This window comes from Bos grunniens, chromosome 10 (assembly GCF_055505025.1).
Source record: "Bos grunniens cultivar Pamir isolate PY7600 chromosome 10, Bosgru_T2T1.0, whole genome shotgun sequence".
Taxonomy (NCBI): Eukaryota; Metazoa; Chordata; class Mammalia; order Artiodactyla; family Bovidae; genus Bos; species Bos grunniens.
Genome location: NC_141174.1, coordinates 99,266,442 through 99,290,729, shown reverse-complemented (window position 1 = coordinate 99,290,729; position 24,288 = coordinate 99,266,442). Strand labels below are relative to the sequence as shown.

At 43.4% G+C, this 24,288-nt stretch overlaps 1 protein-coding gene across 10 annotated transcripts in view; it reads left to right on the top strand.

The window, feature by feature from the left end:
• The first annotated feature begins 910 nt into the window (after positions 1–910).
• KCNN2 (potassium calcium-activated channel subfamily N member 2) overlaps positions 911–24,288 on the top strand; it is a 504,825-nt gene continuing 481,447 nt past the window's right edge. For 2 of the 10 annotated variants that reach the window (XM_086323292.1, XM_086323293.1), the window contains exon 1: positions 913–1,982. The gene's annotated coding sequence lies outside the window, so the exon portion shown is untranslated. Of the gene's footprint in view, positions 1,983–11,095; positions 11,231–24,288 lie in introns of those variants that run through there. The other 8 variants (XM_086323283.1, XM_086323285.1, XM_086323287.1 and 5 more) reach the window with 6 other exon arrangements.

Genomic DNA, 24,288 nt, shown 5'->3' with positions numbered 1-24,288 from the left:
AGGTGAGGCTGGATGGGCTTAGCACCTCCAGTCAGACCTGGAGGAGTGCCCTGTGATGGGGTCCACGCTCCCCCCACACCTAGTGGACCGACAGAGCCCTTCTAGTTAAGGTCTGTGAGGGCACATGTTTAATGCTCCTCTGAAGCACCTAGGAGTCCTCCGGGGAGTTGCACAGCCCCGGGGGCTCAAGAACTGTTTTGGGAAGGAGTACTGGAAAGAAGGGGCTTGGAAGGCAGCTATCAGTTTAGGGCCTTCCAGACTGGTGCACTGTGCTCCATGCTATGATAAGGTGGGACTCAGGTGTTGTTTTCTCCTGGGTCAGTATCCACTGGGGCCAAGAACCCATATATGACACCGTAACTGGCCTGTTTTTTAATAGGGGGAGGGGTGTCACTGTGGGCTTTGACCCAGAAACCAGCCAGAGGTGTGTATTATGCTGACAGCCAGCTCTGAAACCCCTGGTAAGAAGGCAATCAGATAGCAAAGGATATGATTCTTCATTGTCCTTGAAGTCACTTCGAACCTGTGATGACCATGTGACTGATTAAAAACCCAGACAGGTTGAGTGTTGCAGAAAATATGAAATGAGCCTGAAGCCTGTAAATCCACGGAGGAATTTTTTTTTTTTCCCTAGGCAGCTGATAACAAAAGGTCTCCAGCATGATAAACTGCCTGCCTGCAATTCAACTGTATCAAAATCCTCTTGGCTCTCTTAAAAATAAATAAAATTGGAAATGGAAACGTGTGAAGACATACTGAACAGTAGCAATCAAGATTTCGAAGGCTAGAGACATTATGCCATTCACAGAATTCAGGAAAACAGCCTGTCTGTGGAAGGCTGTCCCAGCTCCAAAGGCTGAGCGCGGCTGGGTGAGTTCCCCGCAGCCGCTGGAAGCGAGCTATAAATAGAGCGGGGCGGGAAGCGCCCTGCTCAGGGGGCGGGCGGGAGATCCCCGGCTCTCCGCTCCCCACCCTCCGCCTGCGGCGCGCGCTCCCGGCCGGGGAAGCCTGCGCGGCGGGCCTGCCGCCTTAACCCTCGCCACTCCGGGTAGCTCCGGGAAGCAGCTATTGGCGGGGAGGGCGTGATGGCGAACCGGCTGGGAAGGGAAACGGAGACACGCTTCTCACCTGGGCCTGGCAACCCTCCACCGGGGATCTCTCCACCCCCTTCTCTTTCCCTTCGAGCTTTGGTTAACCCTTGAAATTCGGCCTTGAAATACACAAGAGGGGGTTTGTTCCCCGACTTGAAGTCGAGCGGCTGAAATCCAGATCTTTTAAAACCATCCCAAATTTGGTTTGAGGAATCATGTTGGCTGTCCTATTTCAGCGTGGCGTACCCTCCCCCGTGCTGCTCTGGACAGTTCCTTTTCCTCGGGAGGGAACTGTCAAGCGAGGTGTGTGTGTGTGCGCGCGCGTGTGTTGTTTTCGGCGCATGCACACCCCTCGGTAGCCTCAAGGTCGGCAATACCCTGAGCATTCCCGGCCCCCCGCCGTCCGGGCTCGGCCCTGCCAGGCAGGGACGGAGAGAGAGGGAGTCCCCCGTCCCGGCAGGGCGTTCTGCGAGCGGTTTCAGCGACCAGCAAGGTCGGTGCTGAAGCAGGGCCGTGCGCGGGGAAGCTGGGCTCCGGAGGGTGGACCCCAAACAGCCGCCACTGGGCGGCAGGGACCCGGCCGGGCCGCTCGGCGCGCCAGGACTCCCCCGGGGGTGCTCGGAGACCCCGGAGAGGAGGAGCGGGGAGGGGCGCGGGGCTCTCCCAGGCGGCGAGCTGTCCCGGAATTTGAGGACCGGAGACGCAGCTGGTTTCTGCCCAGGACTCCTGATTTCTTCTCAGATGGAAACAGTTTCTCCAGGTGAACCTGCTGGAATTCTCAATGGAGTCTCACTCGGGTTTAGCCTCCTGGTACATTTAACCGAGGCCGCATTTATCCCCGTGAGAAGAGGAAGGTGCCAAATGGAGCGGGGCTGTCGGTTGCAGAACACGGTAAGCTGGAGACGAAGGTGGCCTTGCCAGGGGCTGGGGTGGGGTGGTGGGGCACAGATTTAATGGGACCCTCCTCTCCCAGCCAAGATGGTGAAAGGAAGTTTGCCTTGGTCTTCTACTCCCGTTCACCCTCCCAGGCCTTCTCTGCTTTATCTTTTCCCTGCCTCCACTCATAAGTTAAAAAGAAACATTCCCCTGGGTGGGTGGGTGGTGGAGAGACTCCCTTATGTTCTTATTTTCGGCATGTTCAGGTTCTAGGCTAGTCGCAGATGCCACAGTGCGACCTGAAATTTCCCATCGCCCTTCCTTCTCTTGCACCTCTCCTCCCTTCTCCCTTGACTGAGTTCCCTGCTCCCCTCTCTCCTGATGCAGCCTACTTTTCTTTCTTTATCATCCTCCTTTCTAAGTTTCCTTTTCTCTCTTCAAAAATTTGAACCATAAGGCAGGGAGGGAGGCGGGAATGTTGTGACTGTAATGTACTGCTGGAGTGATAGGGTGATGGGTTGATGGTTTATGAAGCATTTATTCACCAAGCATTGTTGAGCACTCACTCTGCGCACTTCTTCCTGTATTCAATGACCAGACCATTTTCTCAAAAATAAACTGCCCCCCAGCTTTTTCCTGAGAACCTCTCTGCTTTCCTCTAGGCTGCAGGAGTGGACATCTGCAGGACATGAGGAAGAAGAGGGAGTGTCTTAGATCCAGGCTAGTTGGGTGCTTCTATGCTCTCACTCCTTGGAGGCCTGATAATTAATCACACATTAGTCATGTTAACCATTTATCAAGCACTCACTGTGTTTGTGGTATTGTTCTAAGAACTTTACAAGTATTCACTCATTTAAACCTCGTAACAACCCCATGAAGTAATGACTACTATTATTTTTTACACGTGACATAGGAACGGAAGATTTAAAGAATTTGTTCATGATCACACAACTATTAAGTGGGAGAGCTGCGATTGGAACACAGAACATCAGACGCTGGATCACAACTCTTAATCTATTATATATCTGTGTCCTTAGATATTTGCCCATCTATCTGAGATGGTTGAGTGAACAAGGCAACCAAAATCCTTTGGAGTCTGTATTTTAGTTAAGGGAAACAGACAATATATTCAGCAGATAGACTGGATAACTTCAGGCAGTGGTAGATGCCACAAAGGAAAGAGAACAGAATTTGTACTAGGGAGTGGCGACCTTCACGTCAAGAATAGAGAGGGACATTCTCTTTGCGGTGGGAACTTTCAGGCTGAGACCTTAAAGCACTGAGGAAAGGAAGTACAAATAGCTAGTGAATGTGTACTAGTTATTAACTTTAGTAATTACGGGAATGCAAATCAAAGTCATGGGATACTCAACCCATTTGGTTGGCCTTGAATTAAGAAGTTTGAAAATATCAAGTGATTTAAGAGGATGTAGATCCACAGGACCTTCCAACATTGCTGATGGGAATTTAAACTGGCACAATGACTTTGGGAAATGTTTGGCATTGTGCCCTAATTTGGACATTTGTACACCTGTGATCCAATTGTTCAACTCACTCCTACATTTATATATATTAAAAACTCTTGGATTTGTTCAACAGGAGACATGTATATGAACATTCATAACAGTCTGGTTTTAATGAAAGTCTGGAGAGAACTCCGATGCCCATCACCAAGGAATAGATAAACATTGTAATATTTTCACTAAGAGGAATATTATACAGCAGTCAAAATGGATTAACTGGGTGACACATAACAATATGATTGCATACAAGCTATATAATATTAAGTGAAAATTGGATGAAAGATTACATACAGCAAGACAATCTCATAATGTTGAAAATTAACAAGAAACCCTTCCACTTAGGAATATATGTAGATGCATATACAAAAATAGGAAATTTATGAAAATACGAAAGCAAGACAATAAAACTCTGAGATTTGTACTTGTGTTTACCTTAGACGGGGAGAAGCCAGGTGACCATGTGATTCCTTAGGGGTGAGTCAGTGGCAGGGTCTCGCCTAGGTTTTGACTGGTAGGGTCAGGTCTGCTTGTTACATTGTTAAAAATAACTTGTAAATAATGAAAGGTGACAGGCCACGCATGCAACTAACGAAAGTAAATGATGAATTAAACATTAAGACTAACCGTGTTCTGTGTTGGAAAGGTAGGAAAGAACAGAAGTAGATGCCTCAGTCTGGCAAAGGGAGGCTGATGTTTCTCAGGATGAGGAGAGTAGCCAGAGTCAGGGTTGGCCAGCAGATCAGACAGGTGGTCTGGAACCAGATCGTGCAGAGCCTTGTAGGTCAAGCTAAAGATTGAAGGGTTTTAAGGAGAGAGTGAAATAACATTGGATTTAAGGTTTTCAAAGGCTCCTCTGTGGCTGTGTGGAGAATAGACGATGGGAAGGCACTTCAGAGGCCACTGTAGTAAGAAAGGAGAGGAGATGGCGTGGGTGCAGCTGTGCTTCTGCGTGTTACTTACTGCATCGGGCACTAGCCTGGAGGTCAGGTGGAGGTCAAAATCTAGTTCTTGCTCCCTCGTCAGGAAATGTCCTTGTCACAGGGCTTTGAAGGCCTGGAGGAAGAGCACCGTTTTGAGATTGGCGGTCAGGGCTCTGTGGGTCAGCAGCAGCCCAGGGGGAATCAGTGCCATGAGCATGGACTTGAAGAGAAGTCGATGGATTCGGGACACATGTTGAAGGTAGAATGGACGGGGCCTATTGATGGATTAGAGATGGGTGTTAGGGAAAGAGAGGAGTCAAAAGTGACACCTGCATTTTTTTTTTTATTTGACTGTGAGGATATTGATGCTGTTTACAGCGAATGGAAAAAATCTTATTTTAAGTATATTAATTTTGAAATTCTGTTAGACAGTCAGGTGTACATGTCAGGTAGGGAGTTGGTTTGAGTGTGAATCTTGAAGGACAATCTGCGGCAAGAGACTTAAGTGTGGAAAGTATAAGCCTGTAGATGGTGTAGTCCAAATTCCTTCACTTAAGTTGTCACTGTCAGATTGTGAATTCCCTGGGGGCAGAGGAATTTTGTCTTTTTAATCCTCAGAGGAGGGTAAAGTAGAATAGGTTATCCATAAATATTGGTTGAATAGATACCAGAAGGATGCATCAACAGTGCAGAGGTGGAGAAATCGAGGGACCATGGAGGAAATGTCCTGGATGACCCTACCAGTGTCCAAAAGTTGAGGCTGTGTCCTTTCCAGTTCCTCCTGAGGCTGAAGCAAGTCTAATGGAGATGCCAACCCTTTAGGAAGATGTGACCTAGAGTCTTGGAGCCACTGTTCCATGTGGTACCCAGAGCTATTCAGAGCAGCCCCAGATGGCACAGACTAGAGAGTAAAGGAAAAGGCTGGCCGGGAGAGCCCTGAGGGTCAGGGAGGCCAATGCAGAAGCACGGAGCTGGCACAGGTACTCAGCCAGGAATGCAGCAGAGCTTGTTGGCGCAGGGACAGGTGAAATCAGAAAGAGGAGAGAGGACCCAGAGGCTGAACCAAAGGAAAGGCAAGGGAATTGTTACCAATGGAGCCATAGATTTGGTGTCAAGTCCAGTGTATATTATAGGCGTATTGATAATCACCAGCTACCTACCTTGGGGCTGGCCACAATCTTCTTATATGCCCCAGGTCCACAAGACCCCAAGCTGTGCTGTCCTTTGAGGCCTGCCCATCTCAGATACCCCATCCCATCGTCCTGCGGAGCCTCCTGAGCAGCACTGCCCCTCACAGTACCCTCCAAATCCAGGCTTGAGGTGACCTCCCTGACTACACTTGTGCCGGCAAGGTTCTCCCATGCCACCGTTCCATCACTGCTGCCATTTAGTTCCCCAGCCACCACCCTTGCACATTGCAGTTCGTGTCTCTTTACTTATCCGTCTCCTTCCTTTTGGCGATGCCCTTGTGTCTATTCACTGGTGTATCTCTGGTCCAAGCAGAGACTGGCTTAAGGGACATTGCACAGGGATTGTCAAAAGAAGGAGGGAGGAGGAAAATTTCCCCTTTTTGTTTGGCTTTAAGATGATCAGGATGAGACCATCCCCTTCTCACTAAAGATAAACACACAAAGTCCTCTCTTTCCTTGGACAGCTGGATACAGTATTGCTTAAGAATGTAAACTTTGGAATAAAATCAACTGGAATTCGTTTCAGGCTCTAACGCAAATAGCTAGGGGGGTCAGTTCTCAAAGACTCAGTTTTTTTCATCTGTCAAATGCAGAAAATAACAAAACCTCCCTTATGTTGTCATTGTCAGTTTTAAAGAAGGCAATGATGTGAAGCTTCTAAGCACAGTGCCCGGCATAAAATAGGGTCCCTGTAAAGTCTAGGTATTGGGCTTCCCTGATAGCTCCATTGGTAAAGAATCTGCCTGCAATGCTGCTGCTGCTGCTGCTGCTAAGTCGCTTCAGTCGTGTCCGACTCTGTGTGACCCCAGAGACGGCAGCCCACCAGGCTCCGCCATCCCTGGGATTCTCCAGGCAAGGACACTGGAGTGGGTTGCCATTTCCTTCTCCAGTGCCTGAAAGTGAAAGGTGAAAGTGAAGTTGCTCAGTCGTGTCCGACCCTCAGCGACCCCATGGACTGCAGCCCACCAGGCTCCTCTGTCCATGGGATTTTCCAGGCAAGAGTACTGGAGTGGGGTGCCGTTGCCTTCTCCCATCTGCAATACTGGAGACCCCAGTTCAGTTCCTGGGTTGGAAAGATCCACTGCAGAAGAGATAGGCTACCAACTCCAGTATTCTTGGGCTTCTCTGGTGGCTCAGCTGGTAAAGAGAATTCCATGGACTGCATGGTCCTTGGGGTCACAAAAAATCGGATATGACTGGGTGACTTTCACAGTTTAGATATTCTTATTTTCTAAGACATTTAATTGTCAATGCCTTCTTTATTGACCAACTTCAAGGAAATGCTTCTAATTCTGAGAATCAAGGCTCCTTATCCAGAGGCGCCTGTGCTCTGGCAGTGAGGTAGTAGGCATTTTTGCCAAAGGAAATATTTCCTGGGCATGTGGGCATTTGCTGTCTCATTCCTCACATTATGCCATGTAGTATTCCACTGTACATAATTCTTGGCGAGCCAGGAGTCTGAATAACAGTGAGGATTCAGAATTTATTCATTCAACATTTCATAAACTGTGATTGAATGTCTTACTATGTAAATGGAGATGCAGTGATGACTAAGACACAGCCCCTGCTTTCAAGGAAATCAGTCTAGTTAGGAAGGCAGACAAATAAACCAACAATGACAATTCGCATATTCACAGGATTACTTCTGGTCCAGACCTCCACACCCCCACTTCCGCCCAGCCCTGGCAAGATTGGTGTGAACATAGTAATGTTACCGATCTGGGTCCTTGGACTCTTTAGTCAATAGAAATTGAGAAGAGGCCAGATGAGAATTTCAAGCAAGGCTTTATTGTGGTTCATGCTGCAGCACAAGGGAATGAAAACAAGTAACAGGTGCCCTTGCTGGCTCCCCAGGAGGATGGGCTGGTTCCTTAAGCGGGGTGAGGGAGGGCGGCAGGTCCATGGCTTGGGCTGTTCGGGTGACTTATGTGGCCTGCCCACACCCTTGGTGGTGCTTTGTGCAGGCATCATGCCCAGTGTGCTGTTTTTGTTCCTCCCGCCTCAGAAATAGCAGTTGGTTTGTGGCGTTTGTACCTTACTGTTTATGATTTTCTCTGACTGCACAAGCCAGTTATTTTTAGTCCCTTAGAGTTTCTTTGTATTCTGCTGCCGGAGAAGCCCTTTGTCCAGGTGCAAGCAGGTAAAGTGTCCCAGGTCCCAGGCTGTCTTAATAATAGTCATGGTATTTGTAGATATATTTACAGTGTACAAACACGTTCAGGCTTCCCTGATAACCCAGTTGGTATAGATTCCATCTGCAATGCAGGAGACCCCAGTTCAATTCCTGGGTCTGGAAGATCAACTGGAGAAGGGATAGGCTATGACTCTAGTATTCTTGGGCTTCTCTGGTGGCTCAGCTGGTAAAGAATCTGCCTGCAATGAGGGAGACCTGGGTTTGATCCCTGGGTTGAGAAGATCCCCTGGAGAAGGGAAAGGCTACCCATTCCAGTATTCTGGCCTGGAGAATTCCACGGACTGAATAGTCCATGGGGTCGCAAAGAGTCAGACACGACTGAGTGACTTTCACTTTCACAAATCAGGTTCACTTTGAATTCTCTCTTTTGATTTTCGTAACAACTGTATAAGGTAGGTAGTGATCACTACTCATTTTATGAATGCAACCTAAGACTCCAGTGAACAGTTGTGTTTACATTAAGTCAGGCTGTCTTGGGCCATAATCTGTCCTTCCAGCCTCTCCCATTGTCCCCGTGCAGAGGTCTGTCAAGTTCACCACCCTTGTGGACCGGGCTTTAGTCATGATTCTGAGTTTTTCTCCTTGGGTTTGATGGGCAGGTTTAGCTTCCCTGTTGGGACCTGTGTTCTCTACAGACTTACACTGATGACTGACCCCACTCAGTTAGCCTTGTGCCACCCTTCTGATCTCTAGGACTCCATTGTGGTACTGGCCACTGGCCAAGAGACAAAGCCCAGGGAAGGGTTGTAACAGCATCACTGAGAAAGCGACAGGCACTGTGTTCACTGTGAACTGTGCTTTTGCAGTGGGGAAGTGGAGGAAGCGACAGAAGGATCTCTTCGTTTCCCAGTTCTACAGTGCTGTGATTCAGCCAGTTGTGTTCCTGGATGTTTCTCCTAAAAAGGGAAAGAATATAGGAGTCACTTGAACCTCTTTAAAGATGGAATGACGTATTTACACTTTCTCAGAGATGTTTCACTGCAGTTAAGTCATTTATGAAATTCATAGGAGTCTTCCGATACAGGTTACATCATTGATTGAAATCTGCTTATGGTTATTCACATAAATAATTTTATGTGTTTAAATTTACTTTGGGAAAGTAAAATCTCACAGACTGGTCCTGTGACTGTAACACGGAAGAGTGAGTTTGTTGCTGAGAAAATGTGTTTTTCAAATCTATTGTGTTTTTCATCTTTGTGAAAGGTGTTATTCGGTGTTTTTGCTGCCCACAGAATGTGTGGGTGGGGCATCTCAGACACCTCCTGCCAGGCCTGCAGTGCAGCAAGAGGGTGGTTTTGCCTGTAGCAGTTCAGAAATACTGAAGGAACAATCTCCTCCCCAGATCTCTAACCAGGATAACTTGGATTAGATTATTTTGTGGGGGGAGGGGGATTGGTTAACTGCTCATTTCTTTTTTTAATTTAAATACGACGTTTGTAAAACACAATATAAATAAAAGCCATACTTTATCAAAGGTGAGTTTTCCAAAGGGATTTTAAAATTCCATTTGCTTCAGTGTATTGAGGATCAAGCTATATATGGTAAAGAAATACTACTAAAATTTTTGTTCTGTATTCAGGGAGACTGGTCTGAATTTGTAAAAGGTCTGAACCGCAGTGTGAGTGCTCTATGAAATATCTTTGTTATACTTTCAGTTCATGCAGTAGTAGTACCAGCAGAGCAAATTGGATGAGAGTTTCCTCATGTACAGGTAAAATTCATACACACTTGTTAAAATCAGTTGAATATAAACAGGTTAGTCCTTCAACAAATCTCCTTTTGTTTCAAAGTGGTTAACATTTTAGGGTGTTAATTTGCCCAGCAGAACTTGCATTGTTCCTAAATAACTTTAGTTCAAGATAATTCAACAGAACCTACTTTCTAAACTACTGAAACCTAAATGATTTTTACTGTAAATTCAAATTGAAAACCAAGCATCCAGTCCCAGATAAGGTTGGTTTTCTGCTTAACTTTAAGGGAAAGATTTTTTTTCCTTTCGGGTTGAGAAAAAATTATCACCTGACTTGTAACCGACGGTTTTGATGTGTTCTAAAAGAGAAGAGCCTTGCCAACTTCAAACATCTGTGCTCAGCACACCCCTCATTCCAGACCCCAGCCTCTATTGTTAATATAAACAATTTTTATACAGCCCCTCAGATAAATGGCTGGCAAACACCGTGTCCAAAATGTGATTATCATGTATATGTCTGAAGATACTGGCTGCCCTTGGTCAAGGCATCTCTGGCAAATTAGCATTGAATCTTTCTGGTTTGTGTTTTATAATTCTACTGAAAAATAGAAACTGATCTTCCCTCATGTGGAATGGTAGAGATAGATGGAAATAAAAGCAGGACAAGCCAGACCAGTGCTTCTCAAATTCCTGTTTTTCAAAACACAGATTTCTAGGCCCTAATCTCAGATACTGTTGGAATTTTTCAAGATCCCATTTCTAACAAGGAGAAGGCAATGGCACCCCACTCCAGTACTCTTGCCTGGAAAATCCCATGGACAGAGGAGCCTGGTAGGCTGTAGTCCATGGGGTAGAGAAGAGTCGGACACGACTGAGCGACTTCACTTTCACTTTTCACTTTCATGCATTGGAGAAGGAAAGGGCAACCCACTCCAGTGTTCTTGCCTGGAGAACCCCAGGGACAACGGAGCCTGGTGGGCTGCCATCTATGGAGTTGCACGGAGTTGGACACGACTGAAGCGACTTAGCAGCAGCAGCATTTTCTAACAAGCTCTCAGATGATGCAAATGCTTGCAGGTTCATGGACCACACTTCAGGCAGCACTGGCCTATGTCATTAATTTCAAGGAAGCATAGGTGTTAACACTGAGAATGCACTTCAGAAACAAAACTCATAAGAACATGACTCTTCTTGCAGAGGGAGGGAAGGCAATGCTAATGTGACCAGCTATGCAGCTGGGCCCCAACTGTCTTGGGTTTAAAACTGAAAGTCTTAAACTTTCAGGCCAGCTAGAAGATTGGTCATCTTCCAAGGCAGACTGGGCTGGTGTATCAAGGTAGCTTTGTGGTACTTTGAAGTGATGGGTGTTTGGCTTAAATTTTAAACCCAGGAAAAGCCAAAGCATGCTGTGAATTGACACATAATCACATACAACTAAGGATTGCCAGTCTGCATCTTCAGCTTTTCTAAATCTTTTAAAAGTTGTAGTGGATTGGGTGTTTCTAAACTTGTGTGCACATTGGAATCACGTGGGGAACTTAAAAAAAAAAGAACGGGATACCCGTGTTCTACCCTCTCCTGTATTGTGAATTAATTGGTTTAAGATGTGAACTGGGTGCTTCTAGGTTTGAAAGGTCCCCAGGTGATCCAAATCCATAGGCCAGTGGGGGCATCACTGTGGTAGAGTCTCCGAGATGGCTGCCAGCGACACACCCTCCTTTCTGCTTTCTTCCTGGTTGCCAGGGGGTATGTCAGTTTTCTGTCTTTTGACTTGCTTTGAACAATGAAATTTAATGACAGTGAAATCTGGGGCTTGTAGCCTGGTGGCACTGGGTTCCTCTCTCTTGGAAGGCAGCCTCCTTGTGAGAGGTCTGACTGTCCTGAATTTGCTGTGAGGAAGCCCCAGCTTGCCTTGGGGAGAGCAAGTCACTGCGTGAAGGAGCTGGGCACACGTATGTGAGAGGAGCTTTCTTGGACCTTCTAGTCTGGTCCAGCTAACAGCTAAATTTGGCGAAGTGAGTGACCCCAGTTGATGTCACCAGGATTTTGGAACCGTGCCGGCAAGCCCCCCTCATCTTTGCCTTAAGTCATTTCATTTTGGGTGATTGGTTTTGGAATAATATATAGCTGAAACACAAGTGTATTTCTTGTACTTATTGGTAATAATAATGCAAAGGAGGATTTTTGGAAGGTTCTGTGTGAATGAGGGACGACTTATTTGTCATCCCGATCAAAGTACGATGCAAACTGAAACCATATTGCTGAATATTTGAAGGGGAAATAAAAATTACTATGTTAATAAAATTATTCATGATAGTGACAAAGATTTCACTGTTGTTATCGTAGTAGCTTCAACCACGCCTTCTCTTAGGTTTTCTGAAAAGCAGAGCCCAAGGCAGTGCTTAGAGTGCTATCAGTTCTTCTGGGCTGTGCAACCCAGAGAATGAGGGTGATGAGGCACAAGAGTGTGTGATGTGATTCTGTGTAATGCTATGTATCGCCACACTGGCTGTGGTCTAAAAGCAGGGAGCTGTGCTAGGACACACTGTGTCACTCTGCGCTGGCTCAGTGTTTGGGTTCCCCTGGAAGCACTGCAGAAAGGAACAAAACCTTCGTGTAGTGCACAAAAGAGAAAAAGAGGAACTTAGCTTCCCGGGTCCTTCTAATTTCATTTCTCACTGATGAAATTTCACTCCCCAGGAAGTTAATTCTCTGTACTCCTGCCTCTCTGTGGCTGCTCAGGAATCTGGGCACCATGTCATAATCTTTTTCTGTATTTTTCGTTTGTTTGCTTGTTTTTACTAAAACATACTCTGAGGTATCTGACTTTGATACTGTTTTTGTAAATTACAAAATATAATTTGTTTTGGCAAATTATGGGCTTCCCTTGTGGCTCAGTGGTAAAGAATCTGCCTGCAATACAGGAGACCCCGGTTCAATTCCTGGGTCAGGAAGATCCACTGGAGAAGGGATAGGCTACCCTCTCCGGTATTCTTGGGCTAATTATGGGCTTCCCTTGTGGCTCAGCTGGTAAAGAATCCGCCTGCAATGCAGGAGACCTGGGTTCAATCCCTGGGTTGGGAAGATCCCCTGGAGAAGGGAAAGGCTACCCACTCCAGTATTCTGGCCTAGAGAATTCCATGGACTATATAGTCCATGGGGTCGCAAAGGTCGCTCAGACAGGACTGAGCAACTTTCACTTCACTTCACACTTGGAAATTACATTCTGAGGCTGAAATGATCCATTAATGTAGATCGTCATCCTGCTTTTCGCCATGTGCTCAGTATCAATTCCAATATAAATACCATATTAGTCTTGACTGCTCTTCTCTTTCAATAATCTTACTGAACACCACCATATCCCTGGACGTTGGCAAACGTCAACTCCAAGAAGTTTGTATTTATTTTACTGTTAGGCAGAGCCCAGTCTTTCCTCATATAGAGTGGAGTGTGTGTGCTTTCTAACCTTGAGAGAAGCAGGACGCCAATGAGCTGTCACTTCTGGACACCTATCCTTTTTGATGAGCTGTTAACTCTTTTTCTAGTCAAGTCTTTTTTGCAACAGGAAAAGAGATGAGGAGCAAAACCATGCCATGTTTAGTTATTTCATGAGGCTAGTAGCTCCTGAACATCAAGGGCTTTATGTAACTGATAGCACTGTATTTTGCAACCCAGTCCCACTCTAGTTGAAGGAGCCATTGTGTAGGAGAATCAAAAGCCTGTTGAACAGATTGAAGGATTTATTGTCAGTGTTGATTGGGGTGGGGGGCTTGTTTCCACTAGTTTCTCATCAGTTTGCTGCTGATTTTGTTCCTTTCAATTGTCTTTATGTATGTAAGTAGTGAAGATCATCTAACTCCAAAAAGGTAGGCAAACGAATCTTGTCTATAATTAAAGTCTGTGAAGTTAATCTGGCCATTGCCTTTCCTGTGGACAGGTAATCTCCCCTCCTATTTCCCATGACTGAGGTAACTGATTAGATCTGGTTATCAATTTTTCTTCTTTACTTGGGGCACAGAGAGGTGGACTTCCTCTCATTTTTATAGAAATATTTCTAAGTACTGAGCATGGGAAGACTCATGTGCCATCAATCACGTTATAGAAATTGTAGAACATCTCATGCCTTTGTTCCCTCCCCCTGTTGCAAAGTCCTAAGCCTATGGTATCATTGTTTTCCAGTGACAATTCCTAGGTTCACCTTATTCACAAGTGAAGGAGATTTGGCATGCATTTAATGTCCAGATAGCCTATGCTTCCTATAAGGATGGATTTTCCAAATGTTCCCCTCAGCAAGTGGTAGCTCTTTGGACTTAATTTTTTCTCCTGAATGGAAGGTAAACTCTATCTGTGGACACACAGAGGTGTTGCTTTACTTAAGACTCTTAAGTGAGTGAAAGATGTCAGTTCAAACTGGCTCAAATGAAAAATAATTCCTTGGCTCACATAAGACAAAGGTTGTGGATAGGACCAAACTTATCCAGGAATTAAGCAATGGTATTATAAAGAGCTCTCCTTTTTTTGCTTTTTCTAATTTTATCACTAACTCTTGATTCTTTGTGTGGGTGTACCACGGCATGGTGGCTTCATGCCATACCAACAGATCTAAGCTTTACCTCTAAAGTTTAGTTTTATTTAACACAAATTTTAAGATTGAGTTTAAAAGGATGCTGCTGCTGCTGCTGCTAAGTTGCTTCAGTCGTGTCCGACTCTGTGCGACCCCATAGACGGCAGCCCACCAGCCTCCCCTGTCCCTGGGATTCTCCAGGCAAGAACACTGGAGTGGGTTGCCATTTCCTTCTCCAATGCATGAAAGTGAAAAGTGAAAGTGAAGTCATGTTCAAATTTGGGAGGAATTTGAGAAGGTAAGAGAAGTGATTTCCCAGGGAAATTCAAGATGCTGTACTGCAAAAAATGAAAAGTATGCCATTCTAGTAAAAAGGAAAAAAACAAAACAAAACAAAAACCACAGTCACTTCTTTAGGAACGGGACCCACTACCTCCTAGATGCGAGACTTTAGCTTTGAGAACTCATTTGCCACATTTTGTCAGTTATCTGAAAATGGACCCAAGTTTCAGGAATAGACTCATATTAACTGAGCCCAGAGAGACTGTATTCTCCTGTAAGCTTACTGAACCCTCTTGACAGTCTTTATTCTAATAGGGTATAAATGATCAGATTTCTGCCTAATAAATTGTGAACAGTTTGGTTTTGATTACCCATCATAGTGCTCAGTTTACAGTATTTTTAGATTCACTTTAATTATAAAATTTTGGTTAGAAAGTAATGTAGAAAATTGGGAATGAATGGAAATATATAATTCATTTAGTTAAAATCAGCTGTAATTTGACTACTTTTTCTGGGTGTGGGTGTCTATATCCTATTCCTCCCACACAGGAGTCTGAGTATATTGTATGTAACAGTTGATTCTTGCTTTATTTACTGCTGTTTAATTTGAAAGCATCTTTCCATATCATTTCTCTTCACTTTGTTGTTCAGTCATTAGGTTGTGTCCTGACTCTTGTGACCCCATGCACTTACATGATATTAATGGCTGTTCTCAAAATTTTCATTCACTTATTTTATAGACAGAATTGTATTCTCACAGATCCTTAATTGTATATTGTGTGTAGTTTTTACAAATGTAAAAGAATGAGATGTGTTTTACTTTAAACGGATAGAATCACATTTATTTTACAAACAAAAGGTAACTTCTAGGAGGGAGATTTTTAGATACATTCTTAATTAGGAGATATTATAACCAAGTCATAGAGAACATGGTTGGATGGTTAATTGTCACAATATTGTTAAATACATTTGGCCTCCTGTTATTGAAATTGTTTATAAGTTTAATTAAAAAAACTTTTACATGAAATATTCTCATGAATGTATTTTGTATAACAAATGTACTTAGCCTCAGGGACAATCATCCTTGAAAGATAGCTATAAATTACATCTCTGAACATTACTTGCAAGATTTTATCCCTTTTAGAAGACAGACTTGTGCAGAACCTCAACTTTAGCTTTTAAGATAGAGAAGAAATATGGATTTAACAGAAAATTTATGATCACAGAAAAATGTTATGACTACCTGTGGTCTGCAGTCATAGCCAACTCTACTGATTCACTGTTCCAGGTCAGCCTAGCCCTGCGGGCACCCTGGGCCACAGATTTGCAACCAGAACTGACCAAGCGTTTATTTACCCTGTTTCCATGGGTGAAAGCTCAGGGTGCTGTCACTTCTGCTGTTTCACATTCCAGTCCCCTCCCTCCCCCGCCCCCCATAAAGGATAGACTGACAAGAGAGACTTCGGAGACTCTGCCTTGCTCTGGGATGCTGGAGGGGCTGGTGACAATCCAGAGGAGCGGAGAGGAAGTTAATATATTAGGAAATGGATGTTGACCAAAGAGAGATAGGAGAGGAGGAGCCTGTGGATAAACTGCTTGCCTTTTTTTAATTTAAATAGGAAGGAAACCCAACTTTATTCTTATGTATATTAGAGTTCACAAAAAAGTAGCTAGCAAATGGCTTAATTTAGAAGCTTTTGTATTAATGTCACAAAGGAAAAGAAAAGGGGAGAAGTTTCTTTAGGATGAAGAAATTGATTTCTAAGGGAATAAACAGGAGATAGAATAGCTTGTGATAACCACTGCTTATGGTTATCATCAGTGGTATTTTCCATCTTTTTCAAGGCTATAAAGACGCTCTCAGACCAGACAGTCCTTCTCTTACCTGCAGACCATTCTAAGGTGTCTGTCCTCACGTGGAGGTAGGTGGAGGCCTGCACAGCCTGCATGTCCATAGTGGAGCCATTGCAGGCTCCTGTACTTACTCCCTCATGTTTTCTCTCCTTTTCCTGCCTAACTCTCCCTTCCTCAGGATTACAGCCTCCACCCCCACCAGGAAAATGTGCATGCAGTCTGTTGTCTCTGATCTTTCTATGATAAATACATAAAAAGTAATTTCCTTCTCGAAGTACTTTTGCAAATACTTTCTTTCCAGTTTTTAAATACTGTTGAAGATGAAAACCTTCAACTATAGATTTCCAAGACTTTTAAACCATTTAGTAGGATTCATGGTAATATTTTTTTCTTTCCTTTTTTTTTGCTCATAGGATTCTAAGGCTAGCCTTATTTTCCTTTTCTTTAAGTTCTTTTGGGTCTCCACAATGACCATTTATATCACAAGCCATAAAAATTTTCAGTTATAGGATGAAAATCTCAAAATCACTGCACATTGTTTTGGACCACAAAGCCTAATTCCCTATTCCTGCCTCTAGAGGTCGTAAATTGGCTTTTGGGTTAGCCCTGAGAGACACTGGCTTCTCAGGTACACACCATCATGGATCCAACCCATCACATTGTCACTCCCTCGTCAGTTAATCTCAGCTAAAGGTCAGAGATACAGCAGAGAGAGTGCAGGTGATCATGGATGTGCCACAAAGATATCAGTAAGAGAATGTTTTATAGAGTTATAACTAGATTTATTGAAGGTTAAGTCACTTCAGTCGTGTTCGACTCTGTGTGACCCCATAGACAGCAGCCCATCAGGCTCCCCCGTCCCTGGGATTCTCCAGGCAAGAACACTGGAGTGGGTTGCCATTTCCTTCTCCAATGGATTTATTTCAAGATTTATTGAAAGCTCGATTTATTGAGAGTATGACTGCATCCTACTTTACCCAGTTATTTATTTCTGAGTGAATTCTGGAGAGGCACCTCAAACATTTTACCCAGATACCTTTTATTTTCACTGTTGCTGATAATTTGGGGGGGACAACCATCAAACTAGGCTCCTCTTCCTTAATAGTCTGCATATTTACTTTTTATCTCTGCTCTCCTCTGATAATGTAGGCTATCATTAATCATCTCAACCTTGTTGTTGCTGTTCAGTCGCTCAGTCATGTCTGACTCTTTGCAACCCTATGGACTGCAGCATGCCAGGCTTTCCTGTCCTTCACCATCTCCTGGAGCTTGTTCAGACTCATGTCCATTGAGTCAATGATGCCATCCAACCGTCTCATCCTTGTCGTCCCCTTCTTCTGCCCTCAATCTTTCCCAGCATCAGGGTCTTTTCCATTGAGTGGGCTCTTCACATTAGGTGGCCAGAGTATTGGAGCTTCATTATTAGTCCCTCCAAGGAATATTCAGGATTGATTTCCTTTAGGATTGACTGGTTTGATCTCCTTGTAGTCCAAGGGACTCTCAAGAGTCTTCTCCAACATCGCAATTCCAAAGCATCAATTTTTTGGCACTCAGCTTTCTTTATGGTTCAACTCTCACATCTATACATGACTACTGGATTCTCAACCTTAGACTCTACCTATTATCTCCTGACTAGTCTTCCTACCAATCTTACCAACTTTCCATGTCTGGGCATCATGACATCATGACCTCTTTTGGAATGGAATCTGTTCATGCACTCTGTTTCAACCTTTCAGATGTTCCCTTGGCTTCTGTCCTAACTCACCAGCAGGGCATATGAGGCTCTCATGCGTTCGTTTCTGCTACCGTCTAGACTTCTCTTTCACTGCTCAACTAGAAAGATTTTCATGTTTCTGCTGCGCTTCATTACTTATTATTTACCCAATGAGCTCTGCTTTTACCTATACTATTCTTTCTCTCCTGTTTTCCTCTTTTCGGTAATGCCCACACTTCCTTCAAGAGCTAGTCTCAGCATCTTCTCAGAGGAGTTTTTCTGGGCTTCTTAAAGGGGCCAGTTAGCACATAAGTGAGAGTTAGCTTTGTGAATTGCCATACACCAGGAACCAGCCCTTGCTTCAGCACGTCCTGAAACTGGTATTTTGCCAGTGTCTTCAGCAATGGACAGTATCCTGAGAACTGGTGCTGACTAATCAAACTCATGGAGACAAAGCTGTGAGCTCTGGTGGTGATTCATTCGTTTTATTTGTCAGCTATAACTACAGCCGAGTGTGATGCTACAAGCATGTGATCCTGAGTGAGATAGACTAGGGTTCATGGTTACTAGTGTGTGACATTGGGCAGGGCACCAGACCTCTTTAAATGTTAGTGTATTTGCATGTAGGATTGAGGAAATTATACTTTCTATTTCTGAGAAGTGTGAAGAATTAACGCCCTTTTCTAGATTCTAGTCATTCATGTAGAAGTTAATGAGATTTTCCAAGTTCAAAGACTCTGTCAAGGGTAGACCCAGGTTTGGAACTCAAATGTTGCTGCTGCTGCTGCTGCTAAGTTGCTTCAGTCGTGTCCGACTCTGTGCGACCCCATAAACAGCAGTCCACCAGGCTCCCCCGTCCCTGGGATTCTCCAGGCAAGAACACTGGAGTGGATTGCCATTTCCTTCTCCAATGCATGAAAGTGAAAAGTGAAAGTGAAGTTGCTCAGTCGTATCTGACTCGTAGCGACCCGATGGACTGCAGCCTACCAGGCTCCTGTGTCCATGGGATTTGCCAGGCAAGAGTGCTGGAGTGGGGTGCCATTGCCTTCTCAGTGGAACTCAGTTAGTACGACTCAAATCCATGTGCATCACCACCTGTCCTAAATAGTTTTCTTAACTACTTCTTTTAACATTAACTTCGTGTAAAGTAATGATTTCTTTTTTGAAATCATCAATTTCGATTCACTAGCCAGATACATGTCTTATAGCATGTGTGTATTATACATATTATGTATGGAGAGAGTAACATGGAAACATACATTATCGTATGTAAAGTAGATAGCCAATGGGACTTTGCTGTATGACTCAGGGAACTTAAACCAGGGCTCTGTAACAACCTAGAGGGGTGGGATGGGGAGAGAGGTGGGAGGGAGGTTCAAGAGGGAGGGCACATACGTATACCTATGGCTGATTTCATGTTGATGTTTGGCAGAAACCAACACAATAGTGTAAAGCAATTATCCTTATTTAAAAATAGATAAATTTTAAAAATTGGAAAAGATAATTGGTTACAAACAATAATATTACTCTAACTTGTTTAATCAGGAATAATTTTTATTAAAGCATGTCAGGTAGCTCCCAGTGTTTCTAGAAGGCCAGGAGAATCAGTCTGGGGGATAATAATGCAGGGTTGTTGGTACTAAGAAGCACACAGACAAGAGACATACCCCAGACCACCAAGAGATACTATTTGGCAGAAGCACCATTGTTCCATTACAACTGCCCCAGAAATATCTTCACCACCCTCAATCTTGTCAGGAAATCTGAACTCCCACTCTGAGCTGAAAAAGCAAAATAACATTGTTCATTCCCACAGTGAAATTTTATGAAGTTTGTCTGAAAAAACTTAGGTCACATGCTTGCATCACGATTGCAGGAGATTGCAAGAAATGATTGTTGGTTCTCTGACCTCTAGGAGACTGAAATAGGGGTTAAGTCAAAATGCACTGTCTGCCACAGTAAAAAAAAAAAAAAGAAAAAGTTCATTGATTTAGCACCTAAAATTTTTATAGACAGAGTATATGTATTGCATTTGCAAAAAAAAAAAAAATGTTTCCATGGTGTTGGGTATGGAGAACTCCGAGTAGGTGGTGATGCTGACGTCACTGCTGCTCTTCTGTTGGCGTCCCAGCCTCTTTGAGAGGCACCAGCACACCAGTGGCCCAGGTTCTCCTTAGTATATTCACACCCATAAGTGCTAGCCTGTGAGATGGGATGATGTCTTCATGAAGCACGTGGACTTTGGAGCCCAAGTGCATGGGTTCCAGCCCTGAGTCTCTCATTGCCTGGCTCCTGGAACTTGAACCGTTAACTTCTCAGTTTACTAATCTGTGTCGTGGAGGTATTGATACATTAGGTAGCAGCAAAGACAAATAAGTTGGTATTTCCAAAGTATTTAAAACAGTGCTTAAAAATCAGAGGTATATAAGCATTTTTAGATAAATTACATGCTGCTAATAATGTTTATTTTCAGATCATTAGAGCAATTTGAATCCTCTACCTGTGATCTTATATGCAGATGATGCATGGTGACCATTGCTCAGTCACAGTAATTTTTCTCTGGTCACTCATGAGAAGGAGGCAACTTTTGTTATAGTTTATATGCATTGGCCCTCCGATATACAATTTTACAAATAGGAAATCAAAATGACCTTACTGGAATATTCTCATCAGTTGTGTCCCAGAGGTTTAGTCTGAGAAGTACATCATTCTCTCTGCTGAAGACCTGATTCAACGTGGATTCAAAAGAGCCTTACCATTTCCAGTCCCACAAAGCTGATAACACTCAAATCTAAAGCTTCTACCCATCGCCACTGTCTCTCCTGTAGAAAATAGACATGTGTCAGCTGAACAGCCAGAGAAGGCAATGGCACCCCACTCCAGTACTCTTGCCTGGAAAATCCCATGGACGGAGGAGCCTGGTGGGCTGCAGTCCATGGGGTCGTGAAGAGTTGGATACAACCGAAGCGACTTAGCAGCAGCAGCAGCTGAGCAGCGTGTGTAAGACTCTTCACTCCTTGTATTTGCCTTTGAGATCCCTTGAGCTCGGGTCTTTTCAGCATTGTGTTCCTATTTTCTGGCACAGTGCCTGAGGACCCACGGTAGATGTTCAATAACTTTTTATAACTAGGATCTTGATAACTAGTACCAGGATCTTTATAACTAGTATATACAGATAAAGCTATTTCAGGATAAAAGGAAAACATTATTGAGTATTCACTTCAGTGATGGAAAATAAGCTACAATTAATACTTGCCTCAGTAAACAGTCACTAAATCAGATGAATTAGTTATTCCCTTTATACAGTATAATGTAGGATTTCATTTGAACACATTCTGGTGGTAGGAGGGAATTGTTTTTCTTTCAAGTTTCTCAGGATGGCGTTTTAAGGATAATACCATCAACTTTCAGAATTTTGCCTGGATTGTATTAGGATTTCTACTTACCGTCCATATATTGTTCTTTGAGGAAAAACTATGTATTTAAAAAAATTTCTTAAGTGATTTTTCCTCAGTTTTCTGTGGGGATCTAAGGAAGGAATTTTTATTGAGCTTTAATTGGCATAGAACATTATGTTGGTTTCAGGTGTACATCATAATGATTTGATATTTGTTTACATATAGCGAAATGGTTGCCGTGGTAAGTCTAATTAACATGGGTCACCTCATAGTGATGATTTTTTTCTTGTGATAAATAAAAACTTTCACTCTCTTATCAACTTCCAAGTATCCAGTATTACTAACTTTAGTCACCCTGCTGTACATTGTATCCCATGACTTATTTATTTTTTAACGGGAAGTTTGTGCCTTACACGCCCTTCATCTGTTTCACCCAGCACACCTCCTGCCTCTGAAGCCACCAATCTGTTCTTGCTTCTGTGAATTTGGTGTTTGTTTTTAACTTTTTTTTAGATTTTATGTAAGTGAGATCATATCCTGTTTGTCTTTCTCTGACCTACTTCACTGGGCGTAATGCCTTGAAAGTCCGTTAGTGTTGTCACAAATGGCAAGATTTCTTTCTTTCTTGTGGCTGAATAATATTCCACTGTACGTTTTCCCTATCCATTCATCCATTGATGGACACTTAAGTTGTGCTTTTTTCTAACCTATTGTACACAATGCTGCAGCGAGCATGGGGCTGCCCGTATCTTTTCGCAGTAGTGTCGTCATTACCTCCTGATAAACATCCAGAAGTAGAATTGCTGTATCATATAGCAGTTATGTTTTTAACTTTTGGGGGAACATCTACACTATTTTCCATAGAGGTTGCATCAACTTAGTTTTCCACCAACAGTACACAGGATTCCCTTTTCTCCATATCTTCACCAGTACTTACTATTTGTTGTCTTTTTGATATTAGCCATTCTGGCAGGTGTGAGGTGATATGTTATTGTGATTTTGATTTGCATTTCCCTGATGATTAGTGATGTTGAGCATCTTTTCATGTACCTGTTGGCTGTCTTTATGTCTTCCTTGGAAAATGTAGGAACTTTAAACTGATTAGCAAAGCTAGGTAAAACTGACGTGCTCTGGGCTTCTGAGTGATGGGACCTGTCTTGAGACCACACATTTCTTTCTGTATTATCTTAAATTTCATCAACAGAGTTAATCTCTCATGAATTTTAAAGGCTGTGGTATATGAGAGAGAGAGAAGGAAAGGGAGGATCTTTAAGGTAGCCTATTAAAAATGAAAACTTCCACAAGGAGACAAATAAGTTATACTTAAAATAGTGGCAAAAATCTCTATGGTTTAGACAGTTAAAATAGAAAGGAAAACATCAAGAAGAACATTTGAAAGTATAAATAGATCAGGGGCCAGAAGTGGACTTTGCTTGTTCTAAATTAGTTGAGAACCAGCCTTTGTGGGTTTTTAAAGAAAAGTACTGGGGGCAATGACACTGGCCCATGTCCTCAGCCCCTCTCCATGCAGCTCTAGTCCTGTGCTCTAGTCCAGCAAACTTCCTTTGAAGTATTCTCGAAGTGGGAGACTGGTTCTATGTAAGATGAAATTGACTCAGAAGTTTTTTCAACTGCCCAAAGAAATTAATACCTTCAGAAGGAGCTTGAGGACACTGTCAGAATTAAAAAGAACTTGGTGACAATTTGACAATGAAGTCACTTTTGAAACTTCAGAAGAGCCAGACTCTATGAAGATTTAAAGTGATCCATTGGAGGTTGTTTAAAATGCAAAATTCACTTTAATTTTGAAAATGAATTGAAGTTCTTCAACTGTGTTCCTTGTAAAAGTCACTGGTTTGCATCCTACTGAACCCCAAGATACAACAAGGCCAATTTATTTCTTCTCTGCCTTCCTTCCTGTCTCTGTTATATCTAAACCCTTAGCACAGTATCTAGTACATAGTTAATTGGTATGAAATATACATTAAATAAGTACTGTAACAATGCTCAGTTTAATTGCCAAATACAGATTGGAGATTTGAAAAAGTAGTATATATTACATAGTCATGTACTTCAGAGATATAAAAATTCTAAATAGCTGTGATTACTCATGAGTTTCTTAAAGATGTCATTGAGGGACTTGCCTGAAGGCATGAGCTAGAGGGTTGGATTTTGGAAGGCCAAGGATAATATGAGATACAGGAGCAAGCCATCCATGAGGAATTTTGTACATTTGCATTTCCACATATAATTTTAGATGGAGTCCTAAACGTCAAGCTAGGCTGACAATTTGCACACACAAAAAAAAAATTCTCCAAATTTCTCTTTGATCTACAGGCTCACAAATTTCATTTAACATTTTACTGTAAAATGTGCTGGTTGAGTAAAATTCAAGGGTAATTTCACTTATTTACTTGGCAATATGAATTTGGGAGTAAAAATAAGGTCACATTATATATAAAGTTGCTTAGTCATGTCCGACTCTTTGTGACCCCATGGACCCCATAGAGAGTCCATGGAATTCTCCAGGCCAGAATACTGGAGTGGGTAGCCTTTCCCTTCTCCAGGGGATCTTCCCAACCCAGGGATCGAACCCAGGTCTCCCACATTGCAGGTGGATTCTTTACCAGCTGAGCCACAAGGGAAGGCCATGGTCACATTAACAGGCACACATCTCTATTTCTCTTTATGGTAGGTTGTATGAAAGGCCCCAAATCCTTTTTCACTCATACACATAGAACGTGATGTTAGCAGTCCTGTTATCAACAGGTAGAGTCCTTGTCCTTAACCCCTTCAGTCTGGGTTGGCCGTGTGACTGACTTTAGCCAGTGGGGCATTAGCACATGTGCCTCAAGAAGAGTCTTGGAACCTGCTTGCCTATCGGGCTTGTGCTTTGCGGCACAGGGCTCCCCACGTGAAGACGCCTGGACCACCCAGTGGATGAGGACAAGACATAGAGACCACCCAGTGGGTGAAGACAGGACACAGAGCA